General features: G+C 38.7%; 1 protein-coding gene and 1 long non-coding RNA gene across 3 annotated transcripts in view; one reads left to right on the top strand and one right to left on the bottom strand.

The window, feature by feature from the left end:
- IFRD1 (interferon related developmental regulator 1) overlaps positions 1-14,220 on the bottom strand; it is a 53,801-nt gene extending 39,581 nt beyond the window's left edge. Inside the window, exons 1-2 of one of the 2 annotated variants that reach the window (XM_064374380.1) lie at positions 13,951-14,220; positions 11,042-11,134 (exon numbers count right to left, since the gene is read on the bottom strand). The gene's annotated coding sequence lies outside the window, so the exon portion shown is untranslated. The remainder of the gene's footprint in view (positions 1-11,041; positions 11,135-13,950) is intronic. The other variant, XM_012457013.3, reaches the window with a different exon arrangement.
- The window catches only part of LOC135274020 (uncharacterized), a 57,546-nt gene that overhangs the window by 13,539 nt on the left and 21,606 nt on the right, over positions 1-22,401 (top strand). The gene's annotated exons all lie outside the window — the stretch shown is intronic.

Below are 22,401 nucleotides of genomic sequence, written 5' to 3' on the forward strand. Positions count from 1 at the left end.
TAAAATAGCACTAACCAATAGTACTTGTTTGGGTCAATGGGAGAATTAAGTAAGATAATACATGCTGGCACTTAGCACATGCCTGGCACATGGTATTGATAAATACCCAATAAATACAAGCTATTATCATCATCATCATTATAGAAAATCTATGACTTTCACTGCACTAACTTGTTTATATTTTTCTTTATTAGGCTTTGAGTTCCTCATATCTAATTGATCTTTGTAACCCAGCACCTAGCACTGGCCTGAAAACTAGGAAACACTCCATACATATTTTTTGATTGAATCATCAGGTTACTGCTTGGCTCATAACTCCTCTCTGGCTCCTGATTGCCTGCAGAATAATAACTCCTCTCTGGCTTCTGATTGCCTGCAGAATAAGATTCATACTTTTCCAGCCTGGACAACATAGCAAGACTCCATCTCTACAAAAAAATTTAAAAATTAGCTGGGCATGGTGGCACGCACCTGTTGTCCCAACTACTTGGGGGGCTGTGGTGAGAGGATTGTTTGGGCCCTAGAGGTTGAGGTTGCAGTGAGCTGTGATTGTGCCACTGCACTCCTGTCTGGTGACAGAAACCCTATCTCAAAAAAAAAAAAATGCATACTCTTTAGCCTAATTTATGTACCTATTCAGCTTCATCTTCTCCTATACTCTAAGTAAGATTGCTTGCAGTTCCCTGGACATTTCCTTCAACCAGAAATGTCTTTCCAGGCCCTTTTCCCAAATTTGGTGAACATTTTTTTATATATAAGAACTTAATCAAGCATCTTTTCCTTTAAAATCTTTCCTGACCCTTTTATAGGTGACCAGCAAGTCTAGAAACACAGGCACATACATAATAAATGGTTTGTTGGTTTTATACTATAACACACAATAAAATAATGTATTTGCATTTCCTGATTTCATGGCTACCCTATAGCTAAAACTGATCCCTTCCTCTCCTTCATGCCGTTAGTGCCTTCTATGAAGCACCGATTAGCTGGGACAGAACATAGCACCCAGCGATTCTGCTTTATTCATCTTTGTATCTCAATCACCCAGCCCCATGATTGGCACTCAACAAATATTTGTTGAATCAATAAAATGTCAGTAAATATTTATGGATCACCATTGTATAGGACAAGAAAAACTGCCACCCATTTAACCATTGAGAGTGAATGTCCCTAATCCCCCTACAATCATTTTCATTACTGCTGCTCTGGGTGTTTAATGAAGCAAAATACTTGGCGTGTACCTTGGTGAGCTCATTTTGCATTTGTTGCATTCAGTTTTCATTCATGGTTAAAATGTGTTCCCTGAACAAATATTCCCATTTTTTAAAAAAGAAAATTATCTGCTTTAATCAGTCAACATCATTTGAAATTATTTTTCTTTAAGAAGAAAATATTCAGCCAGGTGTGGTGACTCATGCCTATAATCCTAGCACTTTGGGAGGCCAAGGCGGGGGGCAGATCACCTGAGGTCAAGAGTTTGAGACTAGCCTGGCCAACATGGTGAAACCCCGTTTCTACTAAAAATACAAAAATTAGCCTGGCCTGGTGGTGCATGCCTATAATCCCATCTACATGGGAGGCTGAGGCAAGAGAATCACTTGAACCCAGGAGTCAGAGGTTGCAGTGAGCCGAGATTGTGCCACTGTACTCCAGCCTGGGCATCAGAGAAAGACTTCATCTAAAAAAAAAAAAAAGATATTTCAAAATTAATGATATATTGAAGTATGAATGTTCATTTTTAGTAAAAGCCAATTAAAACCTGAACAGATAAATATATTTCTGTTAAGGTCAACTTGAATTTGTACTGGCTGATGGAGCTCATGTATATGGTTGCAGTCAGAGCATGTGGCATTTTCTTCAAGTGCACACACACTCATCTATAGCAGATTCCTCTGGCTCAGTTTTGGACTGGTAAAATCCAAGTCAGTCTCCTCTTAGCAAACTCTCCAGTGAAATAATGTTCCTTAAACATGACATTGAGCTAGGAAAATAGATGTTTAACATGACAGTTTCATTACATAGTCTGTGATATTGAAGACAGCCCCTGGCTAGTGATGATACCCAGGTTGTCAGATCCATGTTTTGTAGTCACTCACTCACTGATCTAATGAGGGAACCATTTAGACTTCTCTCTGCTTTAACAATGACTCATTGTCCTGGGAATCTTCACTCTCTGTGAGAATAAGCCCTGGAGTGGCTCACAATTTGACGGTCACTATGACAACGCTGAAGCTTTCAGAGATGCTCTGGTTCTGTCTGTGGGTGATTATGTATTGATCTGATTTTGAGGGAGTGTTGTAGTAGAGAGGTAATACCACCATCACTTACTGAAATCTAAAGCAAAATTATTGCCGTTCAATAAAATGTTACTCTGTTCACCATTAATCCAACCTATAAAATGCATCTTGCAACATGAGCCATAATATTTAGTCATGGCACAATAGCATCCAAGGCTAAGGAATGCCGAGTTGGCATTTGAAACCTCTCAGAAGAAGTTGTTAAATGATACAGGGTGATCAAGAAATAATTGAACACTTCCAAAATGTATTTATCAGTAACCAGGTAATTCAGAATCATGTATGAGCCAAACTGTGAGTGACCTTTTTAATGTCTATGGAAAATGTTAGTTTGTGATCATGTTTATATTAATATTTATAAGTGTTCAATACTTTCTGAATCATTCTGTACAATAGTATAAGTGTGATATTAGTATAATCTGAGGTCCAAAAGTACCACAAAATGGGATTTAGATGGTCTTTGAAACTCCTGAAGTTATGTGCAAAAATACTGTATAGTTGAGAGTTGAAGTTACTTAATTTTATGCCATATTATAATTTGTCTTTGTGTAAAAACATAGAATTGATAAAAATTTTCATTAACAAATTTTATGATGATGTAATTACTTAATTACTAAGTTAATCTTAAATATAATTTAGAATTTAATAAACTTCTTCAGTTATTAAAGTATATAGTAGACATATTTAAAATGTGTTATCATATTAAGTACAGTATATAACCCTGTCTGTTGTGGCACCATTATCATTCCCGCTGTGGGACTCAGGGCCACTGCTAGCCCATAGAAAATCTTCCTAATTCATAAAGATTTTAAGAAGTCTCCTAAATGCCCTTCTTTCAGTGGGAGTGAGTCAGTCCTGCAGTGAGAAGCATTATTTAGTATGCAGGCTTGATTTCAAACTCTTTTCATGCTCTCAGCTTGGTATCTATGTTCAGTGCACAAAATAACAGCCATACAAAGCAGCCCCACTGGGACTTCAAAGAAAATGAGAATAGACTATGTCTCTTCAATACTTCTACTAATTAAAATACCTCGAACAGAGAGCAAGACATACTCATCAATTAAAAAAATAAGACACTCAGCCAGGCGCAGTGGCTCACACCTGTAATCCTAGCACTTTGGGAGGTCAAAGCAGGCTAATCACTTTGAGCTCAAAAATTCGAGACCAGCCTGGTCAACATGGCAAAACCCCATCTCTACAAAAAATACAAAAATTATTCGGGCATGGTAGCTCACGCCTGTGGTCCCAGCTAACTTGAGTTGGGAAGCAGAGGTTGCAGTGAGCCAAGGTCATGCCACTGTACTCCAGCCTGGGTGGCAGGGCAAGACCCTGTCTCAAAAAAAAGAAACTGTATTTAGTTGTGAAACTGCCTTCACAAAAATTATAACTGAGAAAATTATGACCATGACAGATCTTACCTAACTGACTCCTTCTTGCTTCTAACCTCCAAGCTGTCTTTGTTAATTCCTGGGCACAGACAGAGCTAACTTTGGGAGGAACTTAATTTATAATTTAACTTTGAAACAAAGGATGACAACAGTCCTTTCCCAAAACAAACCCCCTTTCTGCCTGGAGACTAGATTGCCTTTGCAAGATTAACAAATTAGCCACAAGATTTGAAATTATAGTTTAAGAGTATGCAGCTGGAGGCTGCAAGATTCTGAACCTCCCCGAATTGCTCCTGGAGATAACACTGTCGTAAAACCTAAAAGCAGTGCTTGAGGTATTTTGCAGACCCTGTACTTGGTGGATCAGTTGGCACCACCCAGATTGATAAACTGGCTCATCTGGTCTGCAGGTCCCCACCCAGGAAGTGATTCAGCACATGAGGACAGCTTCAACTCCCTATGATTTCATCTGTGACCCAACCAATCAACACATCCTGCTTTCCAACCTACCCCCCCAAATTGTCCTTAAAAACCCTGATCCCTGAGTTTTTGGGGAGACTGATTTGAATAATAATACAACTCCAGTCTCTTGTACAGCTGTCTCTGCATGAATTAAACTGTTTCTCTGTTGCAATTCCTTTGTCTTGATAAATCAGCTCTGTCTGGGTGGCAGGCAAGGAGAACCCGTTGGGAGGTTACAGTTTATTCTATGATCCACATTTTAACAGTTTAATATATTTGAAATTGAAATGTTTTACAGTGCCATATCTATTCTGACACTCAATAAATTGTATATAATTAATATATTCCTTGAAAAAAAAAAGATTAAGGAAGTGAAATAATCCTAACTTCTATTTGTATTGTGTTTTCACTCAGAATAGGTCATCTCCTACTTGAAAGCTGATATGGTGTAGGTCTATCAGAGTATTTTCTTTTGTCCTCTGTTTTCAAAGACTCCTTAGACTAAAATAATCCCTCTTCAACCCCAAAGCAGTTTGCTTATACTCTTGTGACCTTACATTCTGCTTTGCACTTTAAGTGTATTTTACTTTTCTCACCATAAGCTCCTTTAGTGCTTGGCCTGTGGACTTCTCTCTTCATTACACCACTGGCCAGTAGTGTGACCCATGGAAGCAGCATGGGCTCCAAAGTCAGGCTGATGTGTGTCCAGATCTTGGCTCTGCCATCTACTAGCTCAGTGATCTTGGGAAAGTAATGAACCCTTCCAGGTTCAAGCGATTCTCCTGCTTCAGCTTCCCGAGTAGCTGGGACTACAGCTGAGAGTCCCATTTCCTTATTTGTAAAATGAGGATAGTCATAATTAATACATGGAATTGGTTCAAAAGTTTAAAAATGAGCCAAGTTGTAAAGGACTGGCGCTTAGCAGGTTCTTTGTAATTGATTATCACTATTTTTCAGAGGCAGCATAAATTTTGGAATCAGATTCAAATCCTGCCTTTGTCACTTGATACGTCTCTACCTACCAGTTACTTCTCTAAGTCTCAGCTCTAAGTGCCATGAAGGTCAAGATCTTGTCTTTCTTGTTCATTGTTGTCTCCTTAGCATCTAACACAGATCCTGACACATGGTTGTTGAGTGAACCAATAAATGAATGAAAAATGAAGATAATTTCTTACCACACTACCGTGAGAATTCTAAAAAATGTACACTGTACCACTTACAGTTTCAATGCCCAGTACACAGTAGGCCACAATAACTGATTTTTGATGCTCAAAACAAATGAATATTAAAAAATAGGATATATAAAGTCCCTGGGCATTCATGCTACTGTGTTTATCATGTAATTATAGGAGTAGGCAATAAGAGGACATGGCTAAATGACTGGCCTGATGACTAATATCTGCTAGTATTAAATTGTGTTCATAACGCCAACACAACACTATTAAAGGCAGTAAGAATCACTTGTTTGTTTAGTAAATATGTATTGAGCACATAGGATGGGGAGGACACCAAAATGGACAAAATATTTATGAATAAGTACATCTATGTCAAGGACAGAATGTGGAGATGCTTGCTTTCTAAGACTGGAGGCCTCAGATGACTGAAGTTTCCATATAAAGGAGATTCCAAAAAGATCATAAAGAATTGACAGAATAATTGGTAGCCCCTTTCCTTTCTTTAATTCAACTACTACTTTCATAACTGTGACATTTCTGCTTCCACTGATTTAGGCAGAGAGAATAACCCCTATGACCTCTGGTCATCAATGCAGATAGTGGAAAAACAGATTATGGAGGTCAGGACAAGGGAGTTTCCTACTGCCCTGGATATTTCCCTCCCAGTATTCCAATAGGATGGGAAGGAGGACTGCATAGATGTGAGGAATAGGTGGTGGGAGGGTGAACTGCAGCTGTGAGTCTAAAGATAAATGATCACACCACACCTCATCCAGAACCTGGCTTCTACATGATTTCATCTAAAATATTCCAAACTGATGCATGTGAGTCTTGTTTTCCAACATAGATAAGAGAGTAGACTCTGTAGGTAGTAGTAGAGTCCTGTTTCAAAGTCCTGAACCATTATGCTGAATTATCAAATTTGAATTTTGTTACCACATATCTGTATATTGAGACCAATCTTAATTCAACATATATAATATGACATATAGTTAAAACAATAGTATATGTCTTCATATAGTAATTTCTAGGCCAAAAGGGTAAGATAGTAACCTCCTAGCCTAGCCTTAAGCTTCATTATCTCCCTTTGTGCCCTGTAAAATACTAATGATGTAAAGTAGCTTTCTGGCCACAACAGGGAACACAGGATACTGGTATTAGCAGCAACACAGCTTGAAAAATAATGAGCAGAAAATGTTCTAGGATTAAGGACACATGAAGAAAAGAAGGTGAGAGGGAGGGAAGGAGAAGGATGAGACAAGAAAGAAGAAGAAAGGAAAGAAATAATAAGTTCCGTCATCTCAATAACTAATTATGTAAAACCTTGAGTCAAAGGAACTCTGAGGAATGATGCTTCCACCCTCACTGGCCTTTAGGGGGACTTTGTATCAATTAGCTGGGGAATACAGCACTGACATATATGACATGCGATGCTGGGAGAATCTTCTCCATCAGGTCCCAGGCTATATGAGTACCCCAGGCCGCTTCTGATGTGGAATAGCAAGCTGCAATCGGTAATCCTTCCAATTCACTTTTAGTCTAGTCCACCCACTTAGTCAACCCCAAAATTAACAGAGACAGAAAGGGGGTGAAAGGTAGCTAGGAGTGAATATGTATGTGGAAAGGAAGCAGGGAATTAGCCCCATTCTTGGACATGGACTCAGGAAGGTTTATTCTGGGTAGGCCAGATAGTTTCTAGTGTTTCCAGAGCAACAAAAATCAGGGCTCATGTCATTTGTGACGAACAGGAAGTTTAGGCTTTTACCAAGTTTTCCTTCCTAGGTAATTCTGAAAATCCCCAAAGAATGCTCACCTGCTCCACACATCTGCCCTGGGTACTGCTTGTCCCCTCAGATAGGAGCAAGGAGCTAGGTTGCTGCTCCAGTCTTCAGCAGGCCACCCCCCAGCCATCTCACTACCACCTTCCAGGTTGCTGCCAGGCTTCGCTGTCTGCTGTGTTCCAGGCACTGACACAGCCCATCCCTGAATGCCCAAAGTACCACAACAATCAGGAGGCTTGGAATAATAGAAGGGAATTATGATATAATTTCTTAAAACAGCATTTTCCCAAAAAATAATTGGGCTCCCAAATCCTCCACCTGCCCCAGGTTGCACCTGTTCTATGTTGCTGATTACAACTTTTTGCTTTTCTTGGCTCTTAACTTCCTCTGTGGAATGATAGTGGGCAGCTCCAAGTCCTTTTATCCAGGAGAAGCCCTTAGGCCTCTGCAGGTGCTATCAGCCTTATCACACCTCTGATTTGTATCTGCCAACATGGAACAGACATGGAGAGGATGAAGAAGTAGGAAGAAACTGGGAAGAAGGGAGTTGAGAAATCTTACAGAAACATCAGCACTATGCTCTATGGCTCAGAAGTGTCTTCTAATAGAAACATTCTATGTTTTATTTATATAATAACTTTTCTCATAAGTTATGCTCTTATAAGAAAAAACTGAAGGACTATCAATAGAAAACTTAACCAAGCTGCAAGTTTTATAACATGAGGTTGCAGATTATGTTCTTTTTTAGGAAGATGCTAGGCCTGCATTATCCCAAAAGTAAAAAGAGCATGGTAAGACTGCCTTGTTTATTGAGATTGCTAAAATAATAAATTGATATCATGAGTCCCATTTTAGTGTGTCTGAGTGAGAATCTGTTGAAGCAGACGGGACATTATGGGAAGAAATCTTAGAAAGTAAAATTAGATTTTTCATACACAGAATAGCAGCTGCTCAGATAGCAGGAAAATCCTTACAAGCCATTTACCAGGTGGCAATGTGGTGAACAATGAAGACAACTCTTTTTTCAGATGAGAGAATAGTCCAACACCTCTGTGACTGCAGATGATAGTATGCTGTGTTCCAGATATTGGAACTATTGAATAACTGATATTCAAATGTTTATACTTCTGAATGAACATTCTAGAGTGCAGATTGCCTTTGACTTAACATGACCAAAAACAGAATTCTAAAGTGTAATTATGTTGCTGGATGTGCCCGATGGCTATGACACAGAGTGATATGTGCATATGCCAGTGGTTTCTGTGAGTACAGTCATGCCAAACAGTACTCACAACTGAATAGCCAGGTCTGAGATTAGGCAAATGTTTTAAAGTAGAAAAAGCCACAATTGGTATAAAAACAAAGCAATATGAGTGATAAACAAGAAAGTACACGGAGTAATTGCAACTAAGGCAACTCAATTGGTAGATAGACCTAAGAACAAAAGAATTCAAACATTTGTAAATGATTTCCCTGCTTTTAGACAGACAGGTCAAAATTACTTTTCTGAAACTATAAAGATTTGTTGGGAGATGAATTTTAGATGAAGTAAAGGGCCACCTCAAAGTAAAATTGTCAATCTGATAAAGTCTGTTGTCATGATGACAGTAGCTTTTGAGAAGATGATTGACATGTCAACATTTTAGTTTTAGAGAGATTAATTCTGCTAATAAGAAAGATGACTTGAAAGGGGATGGGCAGGGTGGATTCAGGTTTTGTGTGACAAAGGCTAATACCAGTTTTAAAAGGGTATAAGCTCTATTTAAGAAAAGGAATACAGATTCAAGCATACAAAATTGCTAGGGCCCTTCCCAGAGCCTTTGAATGGCTTCATGCAAGGAAGGGAGTCTGAAGGTTAAGCTTCCCTACCTTCAATATAAACCACCTCAAAGCAGGTGATAGCTAAGCCACTAACACTCTCACCCTCATCTTGCCAGCCACCCAAGTGAGAACCCCAGGAGTCATCTTTTATCCTTCATCTTATTTCCTCTTCAGTCAGCAAGCCATGCCCATTTTATTTCCTAAATATTTCTCAAGTTCATTTATTTCTTCATTCTTAATGCCAGTACCTTAGATCTACCTGTCGCTGCCTCTTAACTACTCCATTGCAAATAGCTTTTCCGAACTGGTTCCCTGTTTCCACCCTTGTTTACTTCCTAGAAACCTATCCTTCACCCAACCACCCAGAATACACTATCTGTAGGTAGACCAGTTAATCTCATACTTCTGGTTAATACTCTTCATTAAAGCCTCATCAGGAGAAGGCTTTAATAATGAAGAGTATTAACCAGAAGCAAAGTCTGTGTGATCTTACCCCTTTATGAGCTCAGCTCTGGACATCCTTGCTTTGCACTTCTCACATGTCAACACAATACTGCATTTCCTGCAAATGCCTTGAAAGTTCTCACATCTGGGTTTTTGGTTCCTGACTGACCTCTTGGCTGATAATTGTCTCCCTTTTCCCTCATCCCTCCTCCTTCCAACCTCACTTTACCAGTCTCACCTTTTCCTGGGGGCCTTCATAGAGACGCAGCCCTCTGCCCCCATCAAGCTGGTGAGGTGCCATCCTCTGTAATCCCACATACAGTGCTCCATCAAAGCACTCAGCACCCTGTGTTAAAAGGACTTGTTTATATCTGCCTTTCCCTCTCCTCTCCAGACTGTGATCTCCTTGGGAATAGGAGCCACATCTGATGCATTTTTGTATCCCCAGCACTTAGCAGAATGTAGGTTTCATTAGATATTTTTGAATGAGTGAAAAAATTAATGATGAAATCAAACACTACATGAATTATTCTCTGTGATAGAGATTAGAAAGATAAGGGATAGTTCTGGGGTATGTCTAAGCTTGTGAGTAAGAGAAAGAAAAGAAAGCAATTAAACATAGAAGACAGAATCATTAATTAGTAAAAGATCAATAGCTATTGTTTATGTTGTTTTTCTACTTATCAAGTTAAATTTCTACAATGAAGGCATATTTTTTAAATATGAAATAAAAGAGTTCATTATGGTAATTGCTAAGTTACTGAAACAAAAGGACAACAAAATAGAATGATGAAAATATAGTGTAAATGTAATTCTCTCAAATGTAAAAATCCAGTGGTGATTAGTGTAGGGCTGGCAGAGGAGCACTGCTGTCCTCAACATGCTAGCCCTGCCACCAGACAGGTCAACATGACAAGACTCTGTCTCTACCAAAAATAAAATAAAATAATCAAAGTGCACTAAAGGTTTAAATCTAAGACCAGCAACTATGAAACTACTAGAAGAAAACTTTAAGGAAATGCTCTAGGACACTGGTTTGGGCAAAGATTTATCTGTGTAAAACCTCAAAAGTTCATGCAGCCAAAGCAATAATAGACAAATGTGATTATATCAAGTTAAAAGGCTTCTGCACAGCAAAAGAAACAACAAAGTAAAGAGATAACCCACAGAATGAGAGAAAATATTTGAAAACTATCCATCTGATAAGGGATTAATAGCCAGAGTATATAAGGAGTTTAGTCAACTCAATAGCAAAAAAACAAATAATCTAATTTAGAAATAGACAAAAACCTGAATAGACACTTCTCAAAAGAAGAAATACAAATGGCTAGTACATATATGAAAAAAATGTTTAGTGTCACTAATCATCAAAGAAGTTCAAATCAAAACCACAATGAGATATCATCTGTCTTAGTCTATTTTGGGGTTACCATAAAGGAATACCTGAGGCTGGGTAATTTATAAAAAAAGAGATTTAGTTGGCTCAAAGTTCTGCAAGCTGTGAAAAAAGCATGGTGCCAGTATCTGCTTCTGGTGAGGGCATCAGGAAGCTTCCATTCTTGGTGAAAGGCAAAGGGGAGCTGTGGGGTAGAGATCACATGGCAGGAAGCAAGAGAGAGGAGGGAAGTGCCAGACTCTTCATAGTAATCAGGTCTGGGTGCAGTGGCTCATACCTGTAATCCTAAGACTTTGGGAGGCCAAAGCAGGCAGTTCACTTGAGCTCAGGAGTTTGATAGCAGCCTAAGCAACATGGAAAAACCCCATCTCTACAAAAACAAAAAAAACAATAAATAAAAAATATCAGATCTCACAGAAACTAATAGACCCAGAACTCATTCATCACAAGGATAGTGCCAAGCTGGTCATTAACGATCTGCCCCCATGACCCGAACACCTTCCGCAATACCCCACCTCCAACACTGGGGATCAAATTTCAACATGAGATTTGGAGGGGACAAATATCCAAACATTATCATTATCTCACCCAGGTTAAAATGGCTTTTATCAAAAACAGGAAATAGCAGATGCTAGCAAGGATGTAGAAAAAGGGGAACACTTGTACACATTTATGGGAATATAAATCAGTATAGACACTATGGAGAATAATATGGAATTCCTCAGAAAACTAAAAATAGAACTAGCAAATGATCCAGCAATTCTACTACTGTGTATATATCCAAAAGTAAGGAAATCAATGTATCAGAGATATGTGCATTGCCATATTTATTGTAGCACTATTCACAATAGCCAAAATATGGAATCAACCTAATTGCCCATCAGTGGACAAATGGATACAGGAAGTATGGTATATATACACAATGGAATATTATCCAGCCACAAAAAGGATGAAATCCTGTCATTTGCAACAACATGGATGAAACTGGAGGTTATGTGTTAAGGAAAATAAGCCAAGCACAGAAAGGCAAATAGCACATGTTCTCACTTATATATGGGGTTTAAAAAGTGGATTTCATGAAGATAGAGAGTAATTTGGTAGTTATCAGAGGCTGGGAAAGGTAGAGATGTAGAAGGATGCAGAGAGATTGATTAATGGGTAGACATATACGGTTTGATAGAAGAAATAAAACCTAATGTTTGATAGATCAGTAGAGTGGCTATCATTTATAATGATGCATTGTACGTTTCAAAATAACTAGAAGATAATTTGGATGTTTCTAGCAAAAAGAAAATACAAATATTTTATGTGATGGATATCCCAGTTACACTTGATCTTTAAAAATTATATAAATATTAAATTATCACATGTACTTCTAAAATATGTACATCTATATAAATAGATATGCATCTATGATAATATATATTAATTTTTAAAAGAGCAAAAATATATTGGAGGCTGAAAATTTGTGTGAAAACAGCAGTGGAGAGAAAGAAAAAATGTTGGAGGTCTAGAACTGGAGAGATTTTAGCCTTGTTGAGTCAGAAGGACAATTCTCCTTGTGAAGTTGGAGGAAGGATGGTAGGACAGTATAGAGACATTGATGGAAGTGAAGAGGCTGTTGGAAAGGGAAGTTTACACTACCCACCAGCTCTCCATTTCTCCCACTGTGGAGCCTCAGGCTCCAAACTTTCCCATTCCTAATCCTACTTAATCACACCCTTAAAAAATATTACATGTGACCCATTTCTTCCCATTTTCTAATTTGCAAAGTCAATGAATCAGCTAGACAAGAGTATCAAGTCTTCAAGGAGGAGAGACACCCTGCCTCCTCCTCACCTCTTTAATTCATTTATGTACACATTCTAATTAAGTACATAAATAATGATTGCCTACATTCCACAGGTAGGTATATGGAGGTGAACAAGCCAACCTCCTTGCCTTCATGCAGTTTGATTTTGAGGACAACATGTACATTTCGGTGATAACCTTCTAAAGACAATGCTCCTGCCTTTGCAGCCTTACCCAGTTACTGTAATAATGAAAATTTCCAGGAGAGTAGGAGGTGGGATACACTCTATTGTAACTGAGTACCCCCATTTTTCTAAAAGAAAGGTTTCTTTAAATTATTTTTTCTTCTTTTCTATTTTCTTTTTCCCCATTCCCCATTTCTTACTTAGCTCTTTAGAAATACTATCATAATCTTTACCTTCTCTTCACCAGACATTCCCTACAAGCAAGCAGACTCTGTACTGACTGAGAAGCTCCAGGGCCAGAAATCTCTCCCACCAGGAGATTACCTCAAGACAGCACAGTCAATTTACAACCTAAAATATGCCTGCAACAGAACTCTCTCCCATCTGGAGGGTATCTTCTGACAATGAGCACTTTACAACCTAGCTCTGCCTGCAATGGTGCCGGCTTGACCATAGGGTATATAAGACACCAAAGCAAGTCACATAGACCCCCACCTGCTGGCTCCCTCCCCTGCATGCTGTTCATACCAAGTCTCCCTTTAAAAGTCCCTGCTTTCTGTCCCAAAAGTGAAGTGGTATCCTTAAAGGGAGGAGCCTTTACTTCTTCCCCTAAGCTAAGCTTTGAAATAACTCACTTTCTTTATACCATACCCCACTCTTGTTAACTGGACTCTGCAAGCAGTGAGCAACTGAGCCTGTGTTTCAGTTGCAGTATGGCAGATGCCTCTTCAGTCACACTGAATTCACACTTGTCCCCTGGTGGCTGGAAGAATCCAGATCTACCTAATAAATCCATGGAACACATACATGAAAAATAGAGATAACAAAGCATGTCAATCTTGAAAAGATGTTAGGTGAACAATCCTATAGGTGGGACCCTACATGGCCAAAAAGGGCCATGGGTTTTAGCTACTTTTATTTTCTATCAAGAGCCTATGCTTTCCTCCCTCTAGCCTTCTCTCCTCATCACCTTCCTGGCCCACTGTTTTTAATTTTCTCCATGTTCTCCTGCATATGATCACCTTCTGGTTTTGTTTAATCTCAATGAAACATTTCTCATCTCTGCCAAGGCAGTAGTATACCCACTACTTACCAGGTTACGAACATGAACTCTTAACTCAAAAGACTTGAGTAGCATCTTAGTCTTTGAGCAGTTTAACATCTTTAAGCCTCAGTTTTCTCATATGCAAATGGAGATGATAATACCTACCTTGTGATTGGCTTCTGAGAATTAAATGGGATGTCCGCGTAAAGTTCTTCACAGAATGTTGGCAACTAGTAATCACCAAAAAATGCTAATTTTATGTGACAGTGCTACCAGATAAAGCAGCTGGCATCAGCCCAAAACTTGATCAGTTTAACTGTTGGCTCAAGTAAAAATAAGTAATAAAGGAACATCAAATACTGGGATGAATTATACACATCCCTCTGGAACAACGTTTTACTATACAGACCTTGAATGAACCAGGAGCAAAAAGGAGTGCAGACTGGTTTTAACAGCAGTCAGCCTCGATAAGGCCTCCTGGGGTTGGCCTTCACAACAATAGGAAGTGCTGAGTCATCCTGGCCCCCGGGTAGGGTGGGGAAGCAGGCAGAAATCCTTCATGGCAGGCCTCCGAGCAAGCATTCCAGGGCCTACTCTGTCCACTTTGGTCTCCTGACCCATTTACAGCTGACCTTCTCTTTGTTACAACCCTATTTATTCTCCCATCTCTCGCCCACTGATCCAACTGGTTATTTTCCTTCTCTGGACTCAAACCTCTTGATCCCAGTTCTTGAAGTGCAGCCAAATGGTCAGGTGCTCTTATAAACACCTGAAAATGTCCACCTTTGAATCAGTGGATGCCGTGAGCAGGAAAAGTGCTAACTTTCTTCCTGGGAACACTGCCCTGGTTCTTCTTTTAAGAGTTAAATGAGAGGGAGGAGGAAGCAAGTAAAAGATCTGCACAAAGTGAAAACATGAAAATGAAGCTAAGGGGGAAAATTAGATGTGTTTTCTAGAAGATAGATGGAGCACGACTACGTTATTAATGTCTTAATCTTGTCTGCGCAATTCAAGGGCATTGCCAGAGTTGTAAAAATTCCTTGCCATCTATTCTCTGTTATAAATTCTCCCCATTATAAATATCAATTTTGGTAACTAATTGACCCTAGCTTTCTGCTGTAGGACTGTGAGATGAATGGTTTGTTCTGATTGTCAAGATGCAGAGCTCTGCAGCAGACTGCAGGTGTCATGAGTTACAGAGCTGGTCAACACTGAGAAAAGGAGCAACACCGGAAATGCATTTCAGCATCTTCAGTTACTGAGGAACCTGAATTGGCAAAAATATTGCCCTTTAAAGTCTTGAATATACCACTCCCAGCCCTGTGTTTCCATCTAAGTCTCCCACTTCCTGTTTCCTCCTTGTCAAATGTGGAGTTGTATCAAGTCTCATGCAGGAGGACTGAGTGGTCACAAAAGCCTCCTCTGTCCCCACTGCTCCTCTTGCAACCCTGACCACAGTCCCTGCAAGCAACAGGAGGTGGGAGGGACTGGGCAGCTTACAGAGCAGAAACCACCATCTCTGCATTTCCTTCCGCCCTAGGTACCAATCTCTGAGATTGCATCCTCCCAGCCAGCGATCACTTTTCACCCCTCAGGTGATGCAAACTACAGTAATCCCATTGCAGAGGCATCCACAACCTGGCTATGACATCTTTCTCCACACTGATCCCTGAAGGTGGCTGTAGAGTGGCTGAGGTCCCTCCAGAAGTGCCTTTGAAGAAGATGCTTTCCAGCAGACAATGAGGGCTGCTGCCTGGTTCACGGCACACTATTGGCCCATTTCCTGATCTCAAGACTGCTCTTTTCAGCCAACATTATTAAACCTTGCTATCTGCCCACCAGGTCCTAAAAGTTCTGACTTCAACATTTGTGTTGAAGATCACATCCCTAATTTAAATTCTTACTCGTATTTGTTTGCAGACTGATTTTTTTTTAAGACCCTGGGTCTGTGTACTCATATTAATTCTCCTGGTTGCTTATGAAATGAATTAACACAACTTCTTTTCTTTAGTTAGATTTTTATTGAGTTATTACTGAGAAACAGTACAGAATTGTGGAAGAAGAATTGAGAATTTTTAAACTATTAAGGGTTAAGTTATTATTTTATTAACATTTCTGACTATAAACCTACTGCAGAGTCATTTTACAAGGTATAAAAAACTGGGGAAAATTTAAATCACCAAGATAAAAGCACAATAATCTCACCACCCAAGAGCAATGACTGTTCACATTTTGATATATTTCCTTCCAATCTTTTTTCCCTACAGTTTTTAGTAGGAATAGTAGATCTATTTTTATTCATAGCTCCCTTCATCGAAGAATGGACACTGTGCTAGGGGTATAGCATACATATTTGCTAGTATTTCCAACAATTCAGAAAAATGAGTGTTGCTAAAATTGTGGAAACTGAGTCCTAGGATGATGAATTAGTAAATTGTTCAAGCTGGGATTCAATCCACATTTGTCTTACTCCTAGGACTAAATGCTTTAAGAAGTAACTCTAAACCAGAGCCTTTTGGTGGATATTATGGAGACAATGAAATGTTAAGAGAAGGCTAGGGGGAGGTTGATGCTATTCTTAGTGATAGTCAGATCTCTCCAGTTTATTGTTAAACCAGATCTACTGAAAGAAATTTCTTCATCTGTATGTTGCCATTTTTACAAAGAGATTTATTTCTCCACAAATCCAAATTATCATAGCCTATCATTGTAAGCCGACTAGAAAGGAATGGAGAGACTCCTCTGAAATATCCACAAAGCAACCCAGCGGGAAGTACACTAAAAGGGAGAGGAGAGTAAATCTTTGGCAGTTTGGGCCACTTTCAACACAGCACGAGCCAGGGCAATATCATGGCTGTCGGAGACTGCCAGCTACAGATGAAGCCAGGACAGCAGGTTCCAGGGCTATTGGCCAGACATGAATAGAAGTCAGTGAAGACAGGCATGTAGTTGCAGTTCTGCTAAAAACATCTGGGCTCAGATAAAAATATGTATCAGGCAATTCCTTTGTTAGTCCTGTGCTAGCTTTGGGGCATTAAAATAAGTACATACAAACAATGGCTTTGCTTCCTTGCCTACAAGGAGTTTCAATCATTCAACAAATATTTATTGAACACCTACGGTGTGCCAGACATGTTCAGTCTGTACATATACATCCGTGAACAAAGCAGACAGAGATCCCTGCTGCGTGTAGCTGACTGTTCAGTGGGAAAAGACAGACAATAGACAGTAAACACAATTGAATCAAGTTTTGCAAATTCCACAGCCAGCCGTGGTTGCAGTATAAAGAGCAAGCTTTACTGGGGAAGCTTAAGTCCAGAATCAACAAGAAGAGGCACGTGGTCCAGTCATCTGATATTCATTTTAAGCTCATTCGTTTCCAGTGTCTGTGTGTTCTCATTTTCCTTTTTCATTTTATTATTTTTTTAATTTGTAAAAACTTTACATTGCTCAATATATTTAGAGGATTATCACTGCCTCTATTTCCTCAGCCCCCTTCTCCTGCCCTCCCTAAGAAACAGCTTTTACTAATTTTTTAATTTATTCTTCCAGAGCCTGTGCTTTTGGCAAAAATAAGCATTCTTCTTTGTCCTCTTTTCTTACACAAAAGATAGAATCTATGTATATCTTTTATCTATTCATCCAATCTTTTGTTCTTAATCTTGGTTTTTTGTTTTGTTTTTTGACAGGATCTCGCTCTGTTGCATATGCTGGAGTGCAGCGGCACAACCAAGGCTCACTAGAACCTTTACTCAACCAATCCTCCTGCCTCAACCCACTCAAATAGCTGTGACTACAGGCATACACCACCAAACTGGGCTAATAGACGAGGTTTCACCATGTTGCCCAGGCTGGTCTCAAAGTCCTGGACTCAAGTAGTCCACCCACCTCAGCCTCCAAAGTGTTGGGAATACATTACACCCAGCCAAGAACTTTTCTTTTTCATAGCTGTTTCGTTCTCTATTTTGTGGATGCACCATAATTGATTTAACAAGTCCCCTATTGATGGATATTTGTTATTTTTTTTTCTCTTTTCTTTTTAATTTATATGGACACATAGTAGGTGTATATATTTATGGGTTATGTGAGCTATTTTGATACATACAAAGTCAAATAATCACTTCAAGGTAAATGGAGTGCCCATCACTTCAAGCATTTTTTTGTGTTAGAAACATTCCAATTACACTCTTTTAGCTATTTTTAAATGTACAATAAATTTTTGTTGACTGTAGTCACCCTGTTATGCTATCAAATACTAGATCTTATTCATTCTAACTAAATTTTTGTAACCATTAACCATCCTCATTTTCCTCCCCACCCCCACTACCCTTCCCAACCACTGATAACTGTTACTCTATTTTTTATCTTCATGAGTTCAATTGTTTTAATTTTTAGCTCCCACAAATGTGTGAGAACATGTGAAATTTGTCCTTCTATGCCTGGCTTATTCCATTTAACACAATGCCCTCTGGTTCCATCCATGTTGTTGCAAATAATAAGATCTCATTTTTTATGACTGAATAATACCCTGTTGTATACCACTTTTTCTTTCTTATTTATTTTAAGTTCCAAAATACATGTGCAGAATGTGCAGGTTTGTTACATAAGTATACATGTGCCATGGTGGTTTGCTGTACCTATCAACCCATCTTCTAGGTTTTAAGCCCCAAATGCATTAGATATTTGTCCTAATGCTCTCCTTCCCCTTGCCCCCCAAACTGTAACAGGCCCATTGGCTTTGCAACAAAAGCCAATACAAATGGGATCTAATTAAACTGGTGTGTGTTGTTTCTCCCTGTGTCCACGTGTTCTCATTGTTCAGCTTCCACTTATGAGTGAGAACATGTGGTATTTGGTTTTCTGTTCCTGTGTTACTTTGCTGAGAATGATGGCTTCCAGCTCCATCCATGTCCCTCCAAAGGACATGATCTCATTCCTTTTATGGCTGCATAGTATTCCATAGTGTATATGTACCACATTGTCTTTACGCAGTCTACCATTCATGGGCATTTGGGTTGGCTCCATGTCTTTGCTATTGTAAATAGTGCTGCAATGAACATATATAGGCATGTGTCTTTATAGTAGAATGATTTATATTCCTTTGGGTGTATACCCAGTAATGGGACTGCTGGGTCAAATGGTATTTCTGGTTCTAGTTCCCTGAGGAATCCCCACACTGTCCTCCACAATAGTTATACCAATCTACATTCCCACCAATAGTGCAAAAGCGTTCCTATTTCTCCACATCCTCTTCAGCATCTATTGTTTCTTGACTTTTTAATAACTGTCATTCTGACTGGCATAAGATGGTATCTCATTGTGGTTTGGATTTGCGTTTCTCTAATGATCAGTGATGGTGAGCTTTTATCCATGTTTGTTGGCTGCATAGATGTCTTCTTTTGAGAAATGTCTATTCATATCTTTTGTCCACTTTTTGATGGGGTTGTTTGTTTTTTTTCTTGTAAATTTGTTTAAGCTCCTTGTAGATTCTGGATATTAGACCATTGTCAGGTGGGTAGATTGTAAAAATTTTCTCCCATTCTGTAGGTTATCTGTTCACTCTGATGATTGTTTCTTTTGTTTTCCAAAAGCTCTGTAGTTTAATTAGATCCCATTTGTATTGGCTTTTGTTGCAATTGCTTTTGGTATTTTCATCATGAAGTCTTTGCCCATGTCTACATCCTGAATGGTATTGCCTAGGTTTTCTTTTAGGATTATGGTTCTGGGTTTTACATTTAAGTATTTAATCTATCTTAAGTTAATTTTTGTGTAGGGTTTAAGGAAGGGGTCCAGTTTCAGTTTTCTACATATTGCTAGCCCATTTATTTTCCCAGCACCATTTATTAAACAGGGAATCCTTTCCCCATTGCTTGTTTTTGGAAGATTTGTCACAGATCTGATGGTTGTAGATTAATGATGTCATTTCTGAGGTCTCTGTTCTGTTCCATTGACCTATATGTCTGTTTTGGAACCAGTACCATGCTGTTTTGGTTACTGTAGCCTTGTAGTTTTGTTTGAAGTCAGGCAGTATGATACTTCCAGCTTTGTTCTTTTTGCTTAGGATTGTCTTGGCTATATGGGCTGGGCTCTTTTTTAGTTTCATATGAAATTTAAAGTAGTTTTTTCTAATTCTGTGAAGAATGTCAATGGTAGTTTGATGGGAATAGCATTGAATCTATAAATTACTTTAGGCAGTGTGGCCATTTTCACAATATTGAGTCTTCCTATCCATGAGGATGGAATGTTTTTCCATTTGTTTGTGTCCTCTCTTATTTCCTTGAGCAGTGGTTTGCAGTTCTCCTTGAAGAGGTACTTCATGTCCCTTGTTAGCTGTATTTCTAGGTATTTTATTCTCTTTGTAGCAATTGTGAATGGGAGTTCATTCATGATTTGGGTCTCTGTTTGTCTATTGTTGGTATATAGGAATGCTTGTGAATTTTGCACATTGATTTTGTATCCTGAGACTTTGCTGAAGTTGCTTATCAGTTTAAGGAGTTTTAGGGGCTGAGATGATGGGGTTTTCTAAATATAGTATCATGTTATCTGCAAAGAGCGACAATTTGCCTTCCTTTCTTCCTATTTGAATACTCTTTATTTCTTTCTCTTGCTTGATTGCCCTGGCCAGAACTTCCAATAGTATGTTGAATAGAAGTGGTGAGAGTGGGTATCCTTGTCTTGTGACAGTTTTCAAAGGGAATGCTTCCAACTTTTGCCCATTCTGTATGATATTGGTTATGTGTTTGTCATAAATAGGTCTTACTATTTTGAGATATGTTCTATTAATACCTAGTTTATTGAGTGTTTTTAGCATGAAGAATGTCGAATTTTATTGAAAGACTTTTCTGCATCTATTGGGATAATAATATAGTTTTTGTCATTGGTTCTGTTTATTTGATGAATTATGTTTACTGATTTACATATGTTGAACAGCTTGCATCCCAAAGACGAAGCTGACTTGATAGTAGTAGATAAGCTTTTTGATGTGCTACTGGCTTTGGTTTGCTAGTATTTTATTGAGGATAATCACATCAATGTTCATCAGGGATATTGGCCTGAAGTTTTCTTTTTTTGTTGTGTCTCTGCCAGGTTTTGTTATCAGGGTGATGCTGGCCTCATAAATTGAGTTAGGGAGGAGTCCTTCCTTTTCAATTGTTTGGAATAGTTTCAGAAGGAATATTACCAGCTTCTCTTTGTACCTCTGGTAGAATTTGGCTATGTGTCCAGGAATTTATCATAATGAGATCCATAAGATCTCATTCTTTTTTATGGCTGAATAGTACTACATTGTGTATGTATACCACATTTCTTCTATCCATGTGTCTGTTGATGGACATTGAGGTTGATTCTAAATCTTGGTTATTGTAAATAGTGCTGCAATAAACATCGGAATGCAGACATCTCTTTGATACACTTATTTTGTTTCTTTTGGGTATATACCTAGCAACAGGGTTGCTAGATCATATGGTTAGCTCTATTTTTAATTTTTTTGAGAAATATATACCATTCTCCATAGTGGCTGTACTAATTTAAATTCTCACCAATGGTGTATGAGAGTTCCTTTTTCTTCATACCCTTGCCGGCATTTATTACTGACTGCCTTTTGTTTTTTTTTGTTTGGTTTTTGGTTTTTTGTTTTTGTTTTTTTGAGACAGAGTTGCACTCTTTTCACCCAGGCTGGAGTGCAGTGGCGTGATCTCAGCTCACTGCAACCTTCGCCTCCTGGGTTCAAACGATTTTCCTGCCTCAGCCTCCCAAGTAGCTAGAACTACAGTTGTGTGCCACCACACCTGGCTAATTTTTTGTATTTTTAGTAAAGACAAGATTTCACCATGTTGGCCAGGCTGGTCTCAAACTCCTGACATCAGGTGATCCACCTGCTTCATTCGGCCTCCCAAAGTGCTGGGATTACAGGTGTGAGCCACCATGCCCAGCCAACTGCCTTTTGAATAAAGGCCATTTTAACTGGTGTGAGATGATATATTATTGTAGTTTTGATTTGCATTTCTCTGATGATCATTGATGTTGAACACTTTTTCATATACCCATTTGTATGTCTTCTTTTGAGAAGTGTCTTCAGATCTTTTGTCCATTTTTTATTCAGATTATTGGGGATTTTTTTCCTATTGAGTTAACTGAGCTTTTATATATTTTAATTCCTTGTCAGATGGATAGTTTGCAAATATTTTCTCTCATTCTGTGAGTTGTTGCCTCACTTCATTGATTGTTTTCTTGCTGTGCAGAATCTTTTAACTTGATGTGATCCCATTTGTCCATTTTTGCTTTGGTTGCCAATGCTTGTGGGTATTACTTAAGAAATCATTTTCCAGACCAATGTCTTAGAGAGTTTCCCAGTGTTTTCTTCTAGTAGTTTCATAGTTTGAGGTCTTAGATTTAAGTCTTTGATCCATTTTTATTTAATTTTTGCATATAGCAAGAGATAGGGGTCAACTTTCATCCTTCTGCATATGGACATTGTTTTCCCAGCACTATTTATTAAAGAGACTGTCCTTTCTCCAGTGTATGTTTTTGGCACCTTTGTTGAAAATGAGTTCACTGTAGAGTATGCATTTATTTCTTGGTTCTTTATTCTGCTCCGTTGGTCTATATGTCTGTTTT

Source organism: Aotus nancymaae, unplaced genomic scaffold (genome assembly GCF_030222135.1).
Source record: "Aotus nancymaae isolate 86718 unplaced genomic scaffold, 86718_ANA_hifiasm-v0.15.2.pri h1tg000002l, whole genome shotgun sequence".
NCBI classification, from domain to species: Eukaryota; Metazoa; Chordata; class Mammalia; order Primates; family Aotidae; genus Aotus; species Aotus nancymaae.